Source organism: Fukomys damarensis, unplaced genomic scaffold (assembly GCF_012274545.1).
Source record: "Fukomys damarensis isolate Sample0158 unplaced genomic scaffold, DMR_v1.0_HiC HiC_scaffold_30, whole genome shotgun sequence".
NCBI lineage: Eukaryota > Metazoa > Chordata > Mammalia > Rodentia > Bathyergidae > Fukomys > Fukomys damarensis.
In genome coordinates this window covers 41,364,219-41,383,554 of record NW_022900942.1, presented here as the reverse complement: position 1 = coordinate 41,383,554, position 19,336 = coordinate 41,364,219, and the positions used below count along the sequence as shown (strand labels likewise).

The 19,336-nt window shown below is 35.2% G+C and overlaps 1 long non-coding RNA gene and 1 pseudogene across 2 annotated transcripts in view; one reads left to right on the top strand and one right to left on the bottom strand.

The window, feature by feature from the left end:
• Positions 1–387: 387 nt before the first annotated feature.
• Positions 388–1,107, top strand: LOC104856960 (annotated as a pseudogene).
• Positions 1,108–2,527: 1,420 nt separating this feature from the next.
• LOC104856948 overlaps positions 2,528–19,336 on the bottom strand; it is a 70,666-nt gene continuing 53,857 nt past the window's right edge. The window contains exons 3-4 of one of the 2 annotated variants that reach the window (XR_004514815.1): positions 6,951–7,007; positions 2,528–3,895 (exon numbers count right to left, since the gene is read on the bottom strand). This is a non-coding gene — a long non-coding RNA (uncharacterized LOC104856948). The remainder of the gene's footprint in view (positions 3,896–6,950; positions 7,008–19,336) is intronic. The other variant, XR_778745.2, reaches the window with a different exon arrangement.

The following is a 19,336-nucleotide window of genomic DNA, read 5'->3' as shown; positions in this document are numbered from 1 at the left end:
GAACTCAGATCCTTAAGTGAAATAAATCGAAGATACATATTTAAATATCATATTACTTCTCTGGTGTGAGAAACCAAAGGTGTCAATAAAGCCCAAAATATATGATAGATATTGAGAAATAGGAAGAAAACATTCAACTAGTAAAAGAACAATGAAAAGGGGAGGGAAAATGGAAGGAAGAGAAAAGAAGGAAAAGTAGAATAGAAAAAATGGAAACAAACTTTTTGTAAATGCCTAGAGGTAGAGGAGTTGAAGAGAGGAGAGGATTGGGAAAGAAAGAGGAAACAAGATATGTTATGTACAACTACAAAAATGGCGGTGCTCAGAGCACAGGGCTGTGCGAGGCTTCTGTTTCTGCTTAGTTTCTAATTGTAACCTTGACGGGGCATGCTGGGAAATAAACCAAACAGGGGTTTGTGCTCTCATTGGTGGCTGGTGGTTGGTGGGGTAGCAGGTGCCTCTGTTGACTTGATACTGTTTCCTCTGGATACCATTTAAACCAGGCTGCAGAGTCCCCAAGGATTTAAAATGGCCGGTGGTTTTCATGGCATATATGCTGGTGTGCTTTCTACTGCTATTGGATCCTTTCCTAGTGCTGCTGCATTTGTCCTCACCTATGAATATGTGAAATGGTTTTTGCGCATTGATTCATCGTCATACTTGATGCCTAGGAAGCATATGCTGGCTGCCTCTGCTAGAGAAGTGGTTGCCTGCCTGATGTGAGTTCCTTCTGAAGTGGTTAAGCAGAGGCCTCAGGTATCTGCTTCAAGAACATTTCAGATTTTCTCTAACATCTTGTATGAAGAGCGGTTCCAAGGATTATATTGAGGCTATAAAAGCAGTCTTAAGAGAGATTCCTTTTTCCTTGGTCCAGTTTCCCTTGTGGAGTACTTAAAGGCCCTCTGGTCCTGGTGGCAGGATCATGTGGCAGATTCTTGGCAGTCAGCAGTGTGTGGAGCTTTTGCAGGTGGCTTTTCAGCTGTAATAACCACACCTTTGGATGTGGCAGAGACAGGAATTATGTTGGCAAAGGTTAGGTCCAGCACTGTAAGTGGGAACGTACTCTCTGCCTTCCAAGGGGGTTTATTCGCTGGTGTCTTCCCCTGAAAAGTTTCAGCTTTCTGGGTGCTTATGACCAAGCCCACCGCATGCTGTTCAAAGTGCGCAGAGTTGGTGAGGCAGAGGCTATGCATGTGCTTACCAGAGGAGAGGGGTCTGCAGCGAGAACCCTGCCTACAATGTGCTGCCGCTCAATCTTCTGAAGAGCAGAATTCGACCTTGAGAATGCATCAGCCACAGGCTGCCTGGAGTAATGTTGTCACCTGCGGTATCCAGAACAAGGAAACTATGGCCACAGTAAAACTCTGAACTGTCTTCTCAGAATCCCTCAATAAATAGGTCTGGTGATGCTGAGGCCCAGCCCTTCTTAGCTTTCATTTAATCTGACCTTTCATTTCCTGCCACCTGATGGTGGATGCAGCGGACAGCAAGATAGTTCCAATTTATTTTCCTTTTATGTATTTTTGTGGACTGGCAGTTGAACTCAGGGCCTTGAGCTTGCCCAGCAAGCGCGGTGTTCCTGCACTACATCCCCGGCTGGCAGGACGGTTACAATTTTAAAACAAGGGCTGCACAAGGAAAAGGAAGGAGGTGTGGGGCAAAAATTCTGCATGTAGCTATTTCTCCCTGGATGAATTCCTATTGTGTAAGGTATCAGCTTTGTTTAAAAGGAATGAACTACAGGTGCATAGCAAGCATACTTTCCGGTCATCATGCTACTGTTTTTAATTATTTCATCAATAACAACATGTGATTGTATTATTTTACAAGGATGTGTCCACCAATCCCTGCGGCACATGAAAGCATGCATCCCTGCAGCTCTGATGGCTCAGCAGGCTCTCGGTGGCCTTGGGAAGCAGAGCCCCTTTCCATTTTCCATGGATTAAGCACAGCATTGATTGTTTCAATAGAGTCTGTGGCTGAATTTACGTGCTCAACACTGGAAGCAGAATGGAAGATATGGAAAAGTCAGCATAGTTGGTGATTTGAGGACTGAACTAATAGGGTCCAGTGTTAGCCAACTGCAGGGAGGCATCTCAGGAGTTTAGTAGTGGTGTCTTCCTTTAGCAACAGTACACACTGCTGCTTTGCCAAAGTTTTTTTTTTTTTTCCTTTTTAGGAAAAAAATGTTAAAAGTAGAATGACATCTACAAGAGAAAGAATGACCTTAGCCATAAACTTAACATTTATAAATGAACCTTTATTAAAGATACTTCAGTGCCACTTGTTAGACATTTTAATATTTTACATTTTCCAATGTACATTGTACCAAAATTTTTATAAATAAATAACTTTGTACATAAAAAAGATATTTATATACAAGTAAAAATTCCTTCTCATGGTGAATGTGATCTTTATGTATATCTAAAACATACCAGTAAATTAATTTCAAAAAAGAAAAAAATAATAATCAATTAGAGATGCTTCAAAGTTTTAAGTTAGGTCATAAACCTAATACTATCCCACTGTTTGAAATTATAATACTTAAATTGAAGGGTTAGTCTTTCCTCAAAAATATTGTCTTTAACTTGTCAGGAACAGAATATACCCTAGAAATACAGCTCAGTTTGCACTAGAGAGATCTGAACTGGTTAAAAACTGTGCATTTTATATTCAAGACTACCATCAGATAGCTATGTATTGTTTAAGGCAAATCATTTAACGTCTCCATATGTTGTCTTTCTCACTTACAAAATGGGAAAATGATACCTGGGCTCTTTCAGGAATTTTAATATAAGAAATATACATTGTCAGTGGAGTAAATACTTAGAAAATTTAACATACTTTACCAATGCAAGATTTATCATTATTATGTCCTATGGTCTATATTATAATTCATTAACCATTGTAGGCCTGGGATACTTTGAAATATGGCACACTTTGCTTTCTTTTTTTTTTTTTCTTCCAGTTTCTATTTTCAAAATTGGCTCACTGCTTGGGTATATTTGAGTAAAGCAGCTCTTCCTTATGGCCCCAATCATATGGCTCTTGAGAGTAGAGAGAAGAGTGTGAAAAGAGAGGGTGGGAAAACATTGCAGTAAGCACTCCAACTCCACAGAGTTATCTTGATTTCCAGTATCATCTTTAAAAAGAAAATAAAAATGAGAAAAAATAAAAATCTTTTCAGTCCTCTAGTAAGCCATCATCCATGGCCAGACTTACCTCTCTGATTTTTGTAACTGTTGTCAAATGCAGTATGAAATTATGGTAAGATAAATTTTATACATCTCTCTTGAGCTTTTATTGAGCTGGCATACCCAGTTTAATGCAAGTATCTTTCTTTAGGTTTCTTCCTTTCAATGATTGTCCTACTTCAGATTCTGATTTGCATTTATGTCACCTGTCAAAGGTGAGTTCACAGAGATGATTGTTGGGGGTATGCACACAAGGAGCTTAGGGAAGCTAATATAGAAATTACCATTCGGTTTCCTAGATAATTGTGCCATCTTCTGAGCACTGACAGAGACAATGAAATATTCATGCGTTTCTTAAAGGCACACATTCTTTCCAGGAGTATTAATGAGCCAGTCTCTTTTGGTTTTATGCCAGGCAGAGGCTGTTAAATAATTAAGGTGCAGCAAGCCAGAGTTTACACAGGAGGAGGTAGAAAGAAGCAGTCCTTTTGCATTGGAAATGTTCCCCTGCCATATTGAAATGAACACCCATCTGTTTCCGGTTCTCTCAAATTCTTTGGAGTGTTTCTTTAAAAATCACACGCTATACAATATATTGAATTGTTGACAAAAACATGCTGCAGGAACATCAAACTACACTTCATGTTTTTGAACATTACTCACTTTCCCTTCATTGAGTATGATGAACATCGTGGTAGGCACTAGGAAAAAAGCAGAACAAATATACATCAAGATTCCTTCCTTCTAGCACTTTCAACATACTGGTTGTTGTGAAGCTATGGAAAAATTTACTCCATGATCAATTATTAAAATGCTTAGAGGTTTAAGGGAGGACTATACAAAGGACTCTTACATCAAGCAAATTTTCACAAAAACTGCAAGATCTTAGTCCTTGAAGAAGAGTCCTTGAAGATTTGGATGGAGAAATGAAAGTAAGGGTTCATATGAAGAACTATAAACAATGAAAAAGTACACAGAAAGGAAAACACAAAACATGGACTGAAAATAACATTTTCTGAGAAAACTATCAATAGCCTTACTGAAAGTTGTCTCTATTTTCACATACAAGGGAAATATAAATAATACAACAATATGTCCTAGAGGGAATGTTGACTCAGTGAGACCAAGTCTGGCCTCACCAGGAAGCCCAAACTCAGAAAAGTTGGGGAAATCACCAGCAGAACCTGCCTCAGTCTTGCAGCAAAGTTGGAAAATTGAATTTTGAGGCGATCTTATGCTTGTGGATCTTTCACATCAGGTCATGAAGGCAAACATTTTCACAGCCTTGCAAGTATTAAGTATGCAAAATCTCATGGTTGTTTCATGAGAAAGTGTTCATGCTGTTTTCCTTGGTCACTCATACATTACCCTGAGAATTGTGTCTGAGGTTTTCTTGGCAAGGCTCGAATTTGCAGATATTTAATGACCACGTTTGACTGTTTATCTTTCAGCTTCACTTGAACATCTGCTTCTCACTGAGCACCTACACACAGTGCACCCACCACGAGGTTTTAATAACACATCCCCTTCTCTTTCTCTCTTGCAAAAAAAAAAAATCACAACTAATGTTTGGGCAAATTTCCATTTAGTCTTTTTGTCCTATATGGCATGTTAAGATTTTTATTTATTTATTTTCTAAACTTGTAATCTTGTCATATATAGAAATGGAACCCTGATTTTTCTCCTCTCTGTTATGTTAAAAAATGTTTCTTAGGTTAGCAAAGAAGATTTTATTGTGACAAAAGATACTATAATTTATTTAAATACTTATTCTTAAGTATCCTCTTTTTATAATATCTCATCCTTACAAAAATACCTATATTAACATTAATGTCAGTTTATTATCAACTGTTTATTTTCTTGGAGTAAATTCCTAGATTTGAAATATCTGGATAAAAATATATGAGCATTTAGTGATTTTTGGTATATATAATCAAACTTTCCTAAAAATTCACTCTTACCATCCATTTGGCACAGGAGTACATCCATCTGTTTAATAAAAGAAGCCTTGTTAGGGCTGGGGATTTAGCTCAATGGCTTTGGTGCCTGACTCTCAAGTGCAAGGTCCCGAGTTCCATTACCCAGTTTAAAAATTACTAGTCAATTCGAATGTATCCTTAATAAGATATTTGCCAGTTTGCCAGGGAAAGTAGAGACATTGTGTCTACTTGCATTGTTTATAAAATTAAACGTTTTGTCACATGTTTGGATATTTGTGTGGGTTTTAAATTTTGTGTGTGAGTTCCCTCATCATGAAATTTGCTCATTTTTAAAAATTTCTGTGACTAGGCTTTTAGTGATTATTAACAACTATCATTATTTTTAAAGCTCCAATAAAACTTCTTATAGTGCAAATTTGGTTTGATGATTAATGGAGAATTAAAACCATGCCATCTTCATACTCAAATCTGCATAATATAGGAAGAAAAATGGAATATTGTGACTATTTTGACATATGATGAAATAAAGAAGTTCAAACTACTAAGCATAAGCTTTTAGAGGTTGATCATTACTTCTAATAAATAGGTAGGCTATTCATTCAAATCCAGAGGCTGATATTCATATCCTTATTATAAATAATCCACAACCTGTTAGGCACTACATGATGAAATTATTTTTTTTTTTTGCTTTTGTTTCTAAAGACAACATGTGCTACATTTCTTTATGCTATGAAGCAAGAATTGTTCTTTAATTGCATGAACAGATTTACTAAACATAATTCCATCTTGGGGTTGTTAAACTGAGATTAATTTTTCTCCCTGCTTTCTGTAAACTAGAGGAGAGTATCATTCCCTATAGGTACAGTTTCAGTTCTTCATATATTCTTTCTTTCCTCCCAGTCCTTCAAAAGTCAGTTATTTTTTTCACTAATTTTCAAGTGTAAAAATAACATGTTTAATGTCTTTCTTACATCATTTTTAGTTTTAAAAAATATTTCTTAAAGCAAGAGAAAGGGATTTGGCATTTAAAATACCTTAATCCTTTTAAAAATAATACCTAATTTGTAGATTTGAGAGAGGGAATCTTAACAGCTAGCATGGACTGAAACATTCATTATAACGCTGTGAAAAATTAGCTTTTCCTATTAAAAGAATTTGTATCTAGCTTCATAAATAAGATCCCTAACGGACCCAACACAATACCATTAATGTTAACTGAATATCTCATTATATAAAACTTAGCAATTATCACTGAGATAATGTTTGAGGCCCTGGAGAGAAAGACAATTTGGCATAAAACTTTAAATGAACTTCCTTTGTCTTGGAGTACTAAAAGTCAGCCTTTTTTAGCCAATGTTCAAAAAGCAATCTTTTGGGAGATACAGATGAAAGAACCCACATTTATCACTGCCTAACACATTCACTTGCATTGGGAATACTGGAAAAAACAAACAAATGAAAATGTAATTACATTTATGAGGAAATACGTGCTCTAACACTTACGTATTATAAGAAAGCTCTAATTTTAATAACCTAATTGTTTAATACAGAAGATAAATATGTAAGATAATTGGCTATGTAAAATATCATCAGATGACCAATATGTCAAAGGAGTATTTGATAATTCATGTATTTATTTATTCTTATCTCATCACATCCTACTTATTGAGGTTGCTGAGGAAGGACAAGAGAATGAAAGACAAGAAAGTGAAAGACAAGATCAGGAAAGGACAAAATTAGTGCCTATAACTCTGGGCAGTGATTGCACATCCAAGTTTAAACATTTCACTCATGAAAGCAAAGAACAACAACTCACCTCAATATCCATAATGTTTATGAAGTCAAGCCCTGTTCTAAGACAGGCTTTTGGATGCTAAGATGGAATGACATATTATGTATTATGTTTTGTTGAAAATATCATTTTCTATATGTAATAATAAAAAACCATGAATGAACTAAAGATACTAAAATACATTTTCTGTCTTCCTTATTTGTCCTTATCCAAAAATCTTTTACCATTGTAAATTCTTGCATAGTTTTCTATTTCCCTCCCCATTAGTATGCATTATAATAACTATTCAAATATTTTATTCCCAAAGCAAGACATTAATATATATTTGAAAATAAATGAATAAATGACTCATTGTTAACATAAAACTTTATAAAACATTTTAGGACTTCAGTTGAGACATAGTGCTTATTAAAGCTCAAGAGTATAACCCAGAAAAGACAGTATCGTATTTGTTTTAAAAGCAGGTTTCAGGGTTTGAATATATGCACCAAATCCATATTTTGAATATTTAGTTTCTGGAGCAAGCATTGGAAGAAGAGGTCTGATGGAAGTGATTAGGTCATGAAGGCTCCACCTTCATGAATGGATTTATGCTACCATAAAGAGAGTAGGTTAATTATAAAAGGAGTGGTTTTATTATAAAAGTAATCTCACTCTTTCCTATCTCCCTCATGTCTTACCACCATCGTGTTCTGCTTTTCCCAATTGCTAGTTTGCAAGAAATAAATTGCTTTTCTTTATAAATTCCTCAAATCTATGGAATTGAAAGTAACAGGAAATAGACTACCTGGATATAACTACATGTTCCAAAATCAATAGGAATACATTGATAAAGTAATCAACTAAATTAATTTTTGCTCTGTAGCACAAAGGTGGCCTGCTCAAGAGCAGTTTCTGTTCTAATAGTGCATGTACTGACATGATAGAACTTCATAAAGGAGTTAAAGATAATAAGAATTGTTCTTAAATTCTGGAACTTTTGGGTATTATCCCAGACAAAGTACCTTCAGGCTCAGGCTCAGGGAAGATGTTTGAAGCCCATCCTTAAATTCTGTCCTCTGCCTCGCTTCAATTTTGATCATCTTCATTCATTACACATTATGAAGAATTTACTTGTTAGCAAATATTTGTCTTAGATACTCAGGATAAATTAAAAGATCTATACCCTTCCCCCATTTAGCTTGAATGGAAATAGTGGATGAATAAAATTGAAGAATTGAATCTATCCTATAACTTGTATAATAATTTATTTGGTAATCTAATGGCCCTCTCTAAGTTGCTAGTTTAGAAGGCTATGTGATTTTTCTGCTTCATGCTGATAAATTGAATGATGGTTTACTTTCCCCTCAGTTCAACCTCCTAGTCTAGTGTCCTGGGTATTGAACTTGAGAAGGAACCCTCTGGACAACTGTCCTCCTTCTCATAGGGTCATTGCCTGCATTTCAACTACTACCCTAGTCTAGGTCCTTCTGCAACTTTCCTGGACTCCTCACATTTATTGGGACAGTAAACAATAAGGTTTATTGTTATATGCTTTTGAAAGCACAGAAGAATTCAACAGGACTAAGCTCTGATACTCATCAGGAGTATAACCTTGCAAAATTATTCAACATTTCTGTGAATACAAATAATGGTGCTTTTCTCTAAGGGTTTATGTGAAGGTCAAAGAAGATAAAATATTATTTTATCCTCGTTCCTAGAATGGCAACATTTGTTTCCTTTCTCAGTTTCTGGGAACATAATTATTTCGGATGAGATGAACTATGCCTGAAGGAAGGCACTAGAAACTTAGGAAAACTGGAAAAAGATGGTTCGCTGCATTTATGTTAAGATGATTTCCCCAGAGGGTGCCCTTAAATAATCCATTGAAAGCTGTAATTTATTAGTAATGTTTGGGATAGAGTGACTTATCTCTTGGGAAATGTAGATGATCATGTATTTCGCATAATCTTTTTTGCTTATTACCTTGTATTCATTTCACACATCAAAATACAGCAACTTAAACTCTGTATAGGAACAAAATTACAATAATTAAGAACCACCATGATCAGTGTTTTCAATTCATATCTATTGGCGTCCTTATTAACTTCGATCTGAATAGTATCTATGTAAAATACTCGACAACTGAATATAAAGTGTCTGAGAAAAAACTGGTCCCAGAGGAGAAAAAGACAATTTATCTTGCTTTTCTTTTAATAATGCCAATTTCTGTGTGCATATATTTTGTCATAGTACCAAAGTTTGGGGCACCATTATATTCTCTAACTGAGATTTGCATTTGAAATTTTGAAGCTGATATAGTCTAAAGTGGCAATTTAGTTATATTTTTATTCAGTCCCCCATATTCACTCACACTTGCTGTTCCCGAGGCTATGAGCTTTTATTAAGGTTATAAAATGCTTTGACCTTCATCAAAAGCACAGTGACATCCCTTGAGGTTCAAACCATTAAAGGTGAGGAGAAATGCAAAATCATTATCTGAGGGCAACATCTCTCCTACCACAGAAGCTATTCAAATCATCCAACTGAAGGCAAACCTATCCAAAACCTAGTAAAGAATTCTCTGCAGCAGTTTAAATATGGGACAAATTGCTTTCAACCCATGATAAGATGTGAGTTGGGTAGCAGTGAAATGGTTCTGCCGGTTCACTGTATCCCACCTCAGTAGGCTGGGTAATTGATGTTCTTTGGGTCTTGAGGTCAACAGTTGTTGTTGAGTTTGCAATGAGAAACTTCACCGAGGAAATGGGTCAGTGGTGACTGTTTATGACTTGCCATCATTTCAGCACCAAAGTCTCAAAGTGGACTCTAGCTTCCTTCAGGGTTAGTGGCATATTTTCATTGGAGTGTTCATGAAAATTTATAAATGGGTAGGTGGAAAGTTGAATGCTGACACTGTGAGAAACCCTACATGAAACCCAGTTTAAAGACTGGTGCTTCATGAAACCCAGTTTTTAAAGACTGCTGCACATTCCTTTTTCTTTTAACACAAAGCACTGTTCACTAATGTATTTAAGAACCCTTAGGTGACAGTGATAGCAGATAAGTATCTGTAGCAAAATCAATTTGTTTATTTCATCCCTTGGGTAAAGCCTATATTAAAAAAGGCCCATGTATTACATAGCTAGATTAGTGGGTCAAAGTCCACCTTGAATTTTATCCTGCTTTCATCTATACTTGTACTTTACATGGTAGAAGAAAAGGCCTCATTGTGAATTCACCAAAATTGAAACTTTTTACTCTTTATGAGTGTAGCTGTCACATGGAAGGTTTATTGTGTTTTCATTGCATAGTACAATGATTTAATATGATTATCCGAAAGACATAAAGTGTCCTAGTTAAGAGACATCTACTCAAAGGGAAAGTTATTAGTTCTCATCAAGTTCATAATGCACAGAAGATCTACATCTACTAAGGTAGAAGCATAGGTTGATAAAAATTTTAAACATTCCATGATAATACTTGCTAGAAATAATCCATTTACTAATTGGTGTAAGAATAAACGTTATTTCTTTTGACTGATTTGACACAAACTTATTGAACAAATAACTGTTACATGTGCTATCAGAATTTCTATTTGTCAATAAAGTGACTTATGGGGAGTACATGCAATCTGAGTTTTCTGTTTAGGATACAGAATTACATAGAACCTATTAATGATTGCACAGTTCAGCATAGTACTGAAGTTGAAACATTTCCTTTGCAAAACAGGCATTAAAGCAAAAGACACAGATACTGGACCAAGAATTAGAAGACCCAGCATCTGGTAATGACTCAGTGAGTACATAGGACGAATTTTTAAAGTTGCTTTACTTGTCTTGATTCTCAATTTCTAAGCATACTAGATATGTCTAAGGTCTCTCCCAGGTTTGAACTTCTAAGATTAGGTAGTCTTTGTTCATGAAAGTGCTTACTATGTAAAAATAGACATTAGTTGAGTATGATCAGGGAATTATGCATACTGAGACTTTGCATGTATTGAAAGTAGGAGGTTTGCTTCCTAAAATCTCAGCAAACCATATTCTGGAAGGAAGAAATCTTTTAAAAGACAAAAGTGAAGAAATTTCTGATTCACAGAATTTTAAGGTACATTTACCCAGGGCCTAGTTAGACTGTTGGTGCCTTAGGAAGACTTATGAATAGAGTCATTCATAGACTGAGGAAAATTTACACAATGGCTTCTACAGACTGCTCCTTGCAGAGTGTGTTCCGATGCTGCTACCATGTGACATGCTGTATCATTTGACAGGACAGCCATCAAAAGCTTGTGGTAAAGAAAAGATTAAAACTAAGAGGAACAACTTCTGTCAACCAGGCAGCATGGGAAAAATCTAAAGGCGAATTTAGAGCTCTGCAAGACAAAAGACCACAAAAAAGCAAACAAACAGGATACTTGTCCTCTCCAATCACCTTCACAATCCTGAAGATTCTAGACTTCGATACACTAGCAGAAGACTGTGCCATTTTATGTATCATTCTAAAACTAGCTCAAATTCACTGACTACAGAGAAGGAACCTGAATAAATCTGTACAAATTGCTATAACATATAAAAAATAAGACAGCATCAGCTGATAGAGATCTTTTTTCCCGTGTAAAAATGGATAGTAGGACTTGCAGTTTCTGGCCTGAAATATAAGAAGTTTGGAAGTTACCATGGTGTCTTAACAGAGCTGAATACACTGAAAGTCAACTTGTCTTGGAAGTGAAGACATGGAACAAATCTCTCTCAAAGTTTGACAGACTGACAAGTTTGATATGGAAAATCAAACTCACCTGGAACAGCCACCATGAGCAAAAACAATTTTACAAGTAGGAAACCTCAACTGTAATTGATGAATTCCTGGAGGCTCGGTGTCAGTAGAATATCTATTTAGATTGAGGACACCATTAGAGTATTATGCATTTATTTATTTATGTGGTACTGAGGATTGAACTCAGGACCTTGAGCTTGTAAGGCAGGTGTGGTGCCATTGAGCTAAATCCCCAGTCCTTGAGGATACCATTAGAAACTAAGAAAATAGAGAGTACAATGTCAAATAAGAAAACAGGAAACAAGGAAATGAAGGCAAAAGTAGAATTAACATGTTTTTTTATAGTAAAAGAAAAGATGTGTTTAAGTGTGTGTATGTGTGTGTGTGCGTGCGTGCACATGTGCATTTTCACCTAATAGGATTAAGGGCAAAGCCTTGGGGACAGTTCAGTGAAAATGGAGCCATGTCTTCCTTCAGACTTGAGAAAATGCTATGGAAAACATAGACACTGGTATAGAAAAACTCAAGCAATATGGTGTGACCTTAAATTTTTAAAAAATCTTCATAAAAGGCAATTTGCCATTTATCCTCTTCAATATGAAATCATGATAACAGGGTTAAGGGGGTATACATGTGTAATCTATGGGCTAAATTTATTGCTTATGACAATAGGAGAGGATGTTACCCTAGAGCAAAGGAGGATATGATCGATGCTGGATTTCTTCAGTTGCATTTGAGTTTTCGAATCATATTCTTATAGATTTCTGAATGCCTATTAGTGCTAAACATTTAACAGAGGGAAACACTTCAGAATGGAGAGCTTGAAAGATTTATTTTAGCCTCACACCCCTTTTCATGAAGCATTGGCAGGAAATGTTTTATCAACAAAGTATTACATCTTAGCAGAGCAAAGTTATAATTGGATGGGTTGAGAAATATTGTCTTATCATCTAATAGAATATATTCACAACTCAAGGCTATTTATAGTTACCTTTACGCTGAAATTTCATCTTACACATTGTATCTGCTGCATACTCTAAACTTTAAACTAACTATTGACTAAATATAAATATAAAAATAAAGTTTTTTCATTTTGACAATTTTTATGAAGATAAAATTGTACTAATTTTAAACATATTATAGGTCATCAATTTCATTTGACATTGCTATAAAACTTCAATCCTCCTGAACAAAAAAGTGTAGTAGTTCTATAGAATGGCCCTTAAGCTGTTTTTTTTTTTATTTCTAGTCAGACAAAATACTTTCATTATTTCATAAACTTTCCTCATTTAAAACAGATTACCCTGTCTTTTATGCTGAGCATAAATTGTAGAATGCTTTATTCTAATATATTCTATTGCTATTTGACTCTTCAGAAGATTTAAAGGTTGCCAATTTTACTGTACACCTTACTAGAAAATAGTCAGCAATTTTGGCTAGAGAAAACTTATAAAAATACAACTTATAAAAGATTTATCACAGTTTTCTTTTTAGCATATTTCCAGAACCAGTAACCTAATCCCTTTTTGTCTCCTTTCAAGAAGAATAAGTTTAATATTAAATATTAACTCTATTTTAGTTACTTTTTCATTGCTGAAACAAAATACCTAACAGCCGCATGTTAGAATAGGAAAGATTCTTTCAGGTAACAGTTCATAGAGGTGCAAGTCTTCAGTCAGCTGACTCTAAGGCAGGGTGGTATGGCAGAGGTGCATGACAGAGGCAAAAAGTTAATGCTGTGGCAAGTAGGAAGCCACAGTCTTCCTGCTCTTTCCCTTTCATTCCATCCAGGCCACTCGCACTTAGGGTGGGTCCTCCTTAGTCCATCATCCACATCCAGAACCATGATAAACCACTCAGCAGACTTGTCCAGTATCACACATCCATGATCCAGTATCACATGCCTATGATCCATTTACTCCCAAAAGCCCCTCCTATGAACACGTGAGGTTTTGGGGGACATCCAGATACAAGCCAAAACACTCTCCCATAAAAAGAGAGGGACACATTTACTACAAATTTATTTATGGGCTTTCATATTTTGCTATAATGCTTACGTAAGGATCATTCTTCCTTGTTTGATTGTCCTTCTTATAAATTATATTTGGTAGCCCTGTCACCTATTTCAGACCAAACAAAGCAAAACAACAAGCAAAGAAATACAAAACAGTCACTCCTTCTTGGTTGGAATCAGAAGATCTCTGCTTCCTTTTAGCCTCTCTTTCTTTGTTTCTTGAGATGAAGACACCTAATAAATTTGATGGATGAAATTCCAGGACACTAACTGAGCCATGAGCATTAAAGTATTAGATTTCTGAATTTTTAAGGTCAGGGTCTGCTGTTATGGTTAATTTTGTGTCAACTTGACTAGGCCATGAAGCCAGTTGTTTTGTCAGACAAGTTTAGTTGTTACAGTGACATAATTGTTAGGCTTGATTGATATTTAACTCAGTAGACCTTAAATATAGTAAGACAACCTTGATAATAAGACTATGTCTGTCAATGAACTAAAGCCATTAGGAACAAAGACCTAAAGAGATTACCAAAAGAAGAAAGTTGAATTCAAGACTGATATCAGATCTTACCTAAATCTCCAGTTTGCTAGGATGCTTCATGGATTTTGGACTTGCCATCTGCTGAAATTCCATTAACTGTGCCTGAGTCTTCTCTTTCTCCCTCCCTTCCTCTCCCTCTCCCTCTCTCTCTCTCTCTCTCTCTCTCTCTCTCTCTCTCTCTCTCTCTCTCTCTCCCTCTCTCTTTCTCCCCCTCTCTCCTATTGGTACTATTTTGCTGGAGAATCATGACAAATATACTTTTTAATGGACTTCCCTTATTTCCTTCTTTCATTTATCATTTATCTAGCTGAGAAAGTATATTACATAGGACCATTTCTTTTCTATTTTCTTTTTATCTCACCACAGCCTTTTCTTCTTGTCTGAATAGCAACAAAGATCTCAATCTTCCCTAGGAGGGAGGGAAGCCCAGGCTATGTATGTTTCCAAAGGATCTTACATGCAATTTCTCAGTGTCTAGTTAAAATAAAGTGATCTGGCACCCCCCAAAATAATATTATTATTGTTATAATCACAACAAACTATAACGATGGTTATGACAACTTGTGATGATAACAACCACCTATGATGATGGTCATATAGATGTAATCTTATGCTAGGTCTATATGTAACTGTCATAGAAGTGTAGATATCCAGGTAAATGAATAGTTCATGACTTTGGAAGGATGAAATAAGATGGCACGATTTTATCATGCATCTCAATAGAATACAATTTAAAACTTAGGAATTTTTTATTTCTAGATGATTTTCATGCAAACTTTCCAACTGCAGTTGATCATAGGTAAGTACAACTGTATTTCGATTACATTTTCAGTTAATTTAATTAATGCACCATTTCCTATACACAAATACAGTAACCTGTAAATAACTTGGTTTCACTGATGAATTTATCCTGATTATTAAGTTGATATGTTTATGTATGAGCAAATTAACTGTCAAGTCAATATAATAACTGTCAAGTCAATATATCAGAAATAAGATTATGTCCAATTGGTCAATATCGGGAATATCGGGAGGGATAACTGGCAATTTTCTGTGGAAATTTCATTTCCGCTTTATTTTAAAACTAATATGTGTACTCAACACCATATCAAGTGTGTGCTCACTGCATGCATCAGGAATAGTTTTACTCTTTTTCTGCCCTTCATGACGATTTAATTGTATCAGAGGCCAGTTATATTCCTCAAAACATGAACAAAAATAATAAGGAAGACAAGTGTGTCCAGCATATGGCCATTAATTTACTTTATATCCTTGATGCAATTTCTCTGATGACCTTTTACATGGAAGACCTAAAACGGAGCAATGCGATAGATATGCTTTCATATGCATTCCTGTTTAGCTCTTTTTTCCTTATTTTATGAAAATTTTCATAATCAATAAATTTTCAAAATCAGAGATTTGCAATACTTATTACATTGTGTATCATTATCTTCAGTAACTCAATAATCTTACATGATTATTTTATGTGAACATTGATATTAAAATGTCTTTCCCAGCTCACTGTCGTTTTTCTTCCTTCATGGAACAGATTAATCTAGTATCTCAACAATACAGTTTAACTTGTTTTTGTGATTTTGGAACAGGTAGGAACATATCAGGAAGTGTCAAACTCCATCAGTCCTGCTGAATATAGATGCTATATGTGGTGATTTTCAGTGTACAGGAAGGAAAGGAAAAGTTGATCAGACAGACCATCAGAGGAAGTACTGAGCAATTTCAGTCTTCATCTCTTCCCTTGCCGCATTCATTTTTTTCATTTTTATCACCTACTTTTATCCCTCTACACTCCTTGAACTTTCACGTGTGAAATATGTTGTGAAAACATCCATTGGATCCTATCACATTATTATGCCAAACCAATTTCACTTGAAAACAAATATATAAAGTCTTTAGCTTGGCTTCTTGTTGGTGTAATTTGTCCGAAGCCTTCATAATGTCAAGTAGGAACTAGACATTTTCACCATTCTCAAGCTACAGTAACCTTTTTGTTGTCATTTTTAAAGTGCTGAACACTTTCCTACCTTAAGGCTTTCTTGTTGATTATTCCCTTTGCATGAGTAATCTTTTATCTTTTCTCTCTACACTTCAATTTAAATGGCATTTCTTCAAAAAGGTCTTTCCCAACCTTCTAGTAAGGTATTTTGTTAAACTTGAGCACTTGCTAAGGTTGCAATTTATTTTTATCTCATATTTAATATTTGTCACTTTCCTGAGGTAAATACTCACTGTTTTGCTTGACCAGTATTTTTACCATTCTGAAAACTCCTCCTTCTACTCCCCTTGTGGGATTTCTCCCAGAGACTTTCATTCTTCCGATAGCTTTGTAATCAATACCCAACTGCCATTGTCAAGTAGTATAATGGGCTCCGAACATCACAGTTCATTGGAAAAGGTGCCAATCAAAGTTTTTCCATGGGAATTTTCAAAGTATTGTTAGAGATGATCGTTCTTGAGCAGAAAACTCTGATGCTGTTAGCGGCCTTTCCCATAATTTAGAGAAATACCAGATGTCTACGAAGGGAGTGAGTGAGGCTGACGTGCAGGAAGGGTAAGAATGGAAAAGTAGATTTTGAACAGCATACTGTGCATGTGCTAGTACTTCTACTTATTCCGGAGGCCAGGCTGCAGCACCCATCTTATTCCAGGTGAGCTATCTTTGAGATTCTCCAGCCTCTAATTAGGTTGAGTGGGATTAGTGTTACTGATAACTGTTGACTATTAGAATGTCCTGGACAATACAAATGTGACAAAGTCACATGACCAGGGCACCCAAACTTATAGTTTTTTTTTTTTTTTTTCCAAACAGACAGCTTTGAATAATTTTGAGGAAGCTCTATCTATGTGTGCTGTAAACTAAAAAGGATCCACACCTAATAATAATTCCATTTCTTTGATGTCTTATTTCTCTCTATCCTTTGAATATTTGAGTTAAAGTTATTTGTTTAGTTTTATTTTGAAATCTGCAAAAAGTTCAGGCTATGCACCTTTAATGTCAAAGAAAACTGCAGAATATTTTGCATTCTCTCTCTTCTACCTTCCCCAAAAGTAAACTTTTGTTTGAAAATCTATTTTACATTTTTCTTTTTTATAAAATGTTTCTTATTGATTTGCAACACATAAAATTCCTCAAGGTCTGTCATCTTAGGTGTGGGTAAAATAGGAAGGAACCCAGCTATTTTGGCAATTCTTCCTGATATTATCCCACTAAGAGAAGCTCTGTGGTTCCGGAGTGAGGTAAAAATGTAGGTCCCTTCTGTCAAAATTCCCACCTTGAAACCATACCACTCCCCCTTCTCCCTATGCTCAAAACATTTTAGGGAGTAAAGTCAATTTGGAACCACATTTCGCACTGTTTCACCAGGACTGTTTACACACCAGATTGTAGGCAATCCATCAATGCCAAGAGAAACTAAAAAGAATCTGCTCTCATGACTGCAGACACCAAAACACAATATTAAAATGCTTGTTTAAAAAACAACATAAAATCTTATATTAGCTCTCTCAAAAGATGTCTATCATTAATATTAAAATATTTACACAATCTATTTGAAATAGATTATATATGAACCATACAGAAAAAAATCATTGGTGAATAAGATGGGAGAAATATTTCTAATAATAATAATAATAATAATAATAATAATAATAATAGCATGTGACTCATTTTTTTACAGATTATAGAACGATTCCTTAGGCCTTCACACTTTTAATGTTAGGTGTGTTCAAAGGTTTAGAAGAGGCATCAGGTTTAGGAAGGAGGAGAATGGAATTTAGACAGGGGAAGTGACAGAAACAATGTTGCCAGCTAAAATGCAGGGTACCTAGTTATATTTAGATTTCAGATAAATGACATGTGTTAGTTTAATTGTATCTCAAGTATTTCATGCTAATCTGAAATACAAATTCAGCTGGATGCTGTGCATTTTTGTTTTTCTGAATCTGGAACTTCTAGATTGTTAGTAATTGGCAAAGCAGGTGATACTTAACAGTCAGGGGAGAAGGGCAAAACTGACAACTGAATAGATCTGATGAAATTATTGTCATTGGTAGGGCACTATGTGAAATGTAACTTTTTCACATCTAAAATTGCCAGGTGAGAACATACAGTGAAATTACCACTGGTCAAGCACATATTCTTTTGAATCTCTAAATATATGGGGTACATTGACCAAGGTGGGGATTAGCATTGATTGGGAATATTTTTCTGGTGGGTAACTATCCCAGCCACCAATCACTGAGGGTTAAGGTCCTCCTCAAGTGCAATGTATGCTTTGTGGATATTTAGAAAGAATAAGCTAATGTTAAAAAAAAAAAACAGTGTAATACAAATGAGGTGGAGCTGTGCTAGAAAACAAATTCTAAGGGCATTTTTTGGACAAGAGAAAATTGAGGCTGTCTATTGTCTTGATCTCTTTAACTCAGCAATCAGCGTGGAAAATCAATTAGGTTATGGAAGAAGACTTTGGTAGGCTTCTTAATTTAATCTTTAGAGTGGGTACTTATGGATTCTTTTATGTCCTAAGCATTTTTTACTAGTTGTTGGATGTGGAGATTATACACTGGTACAAATATTAAGAATTAAGAAATCTATTTAGCTTTTTAGCTTTTTTGAAAAAACAATAGCTTTTATCAATAGAAGTTTTATTAAAAAATTAAGTTATTGATATCAAATAATCATAAATTCTAGAAACATACATAAAATATTTTCTTCCATATGTAACAAAAATTCTTAAATTATTTTGTAACAAAGCTAGACAAAATAGAACAATGGTGTTGTTTCTTGACTGTAATTGTAAGGTGAATAGTTGTGACTAGTTCAGTTCATGAACTTAATTCTTTCTGATTCTGGTCACAACCTGAGTTGAATGAACCAAATTGAATGAACCAGCATCGAGCCAAATTCAACAGTTAGGTTTTTTTTTTTCAGCTTTAATTGAGTTTATTGGTACATTTTAGGGATACAGTACAGTTACATTCATTGTTGGGATCTTGTACCTCTACATGACAAGTCTTGATTCTCAAAAGTTAGGTTTAATGTTGACTTTCTGAGGAAATTTGATTTGATTCTCATTCAATCCACTT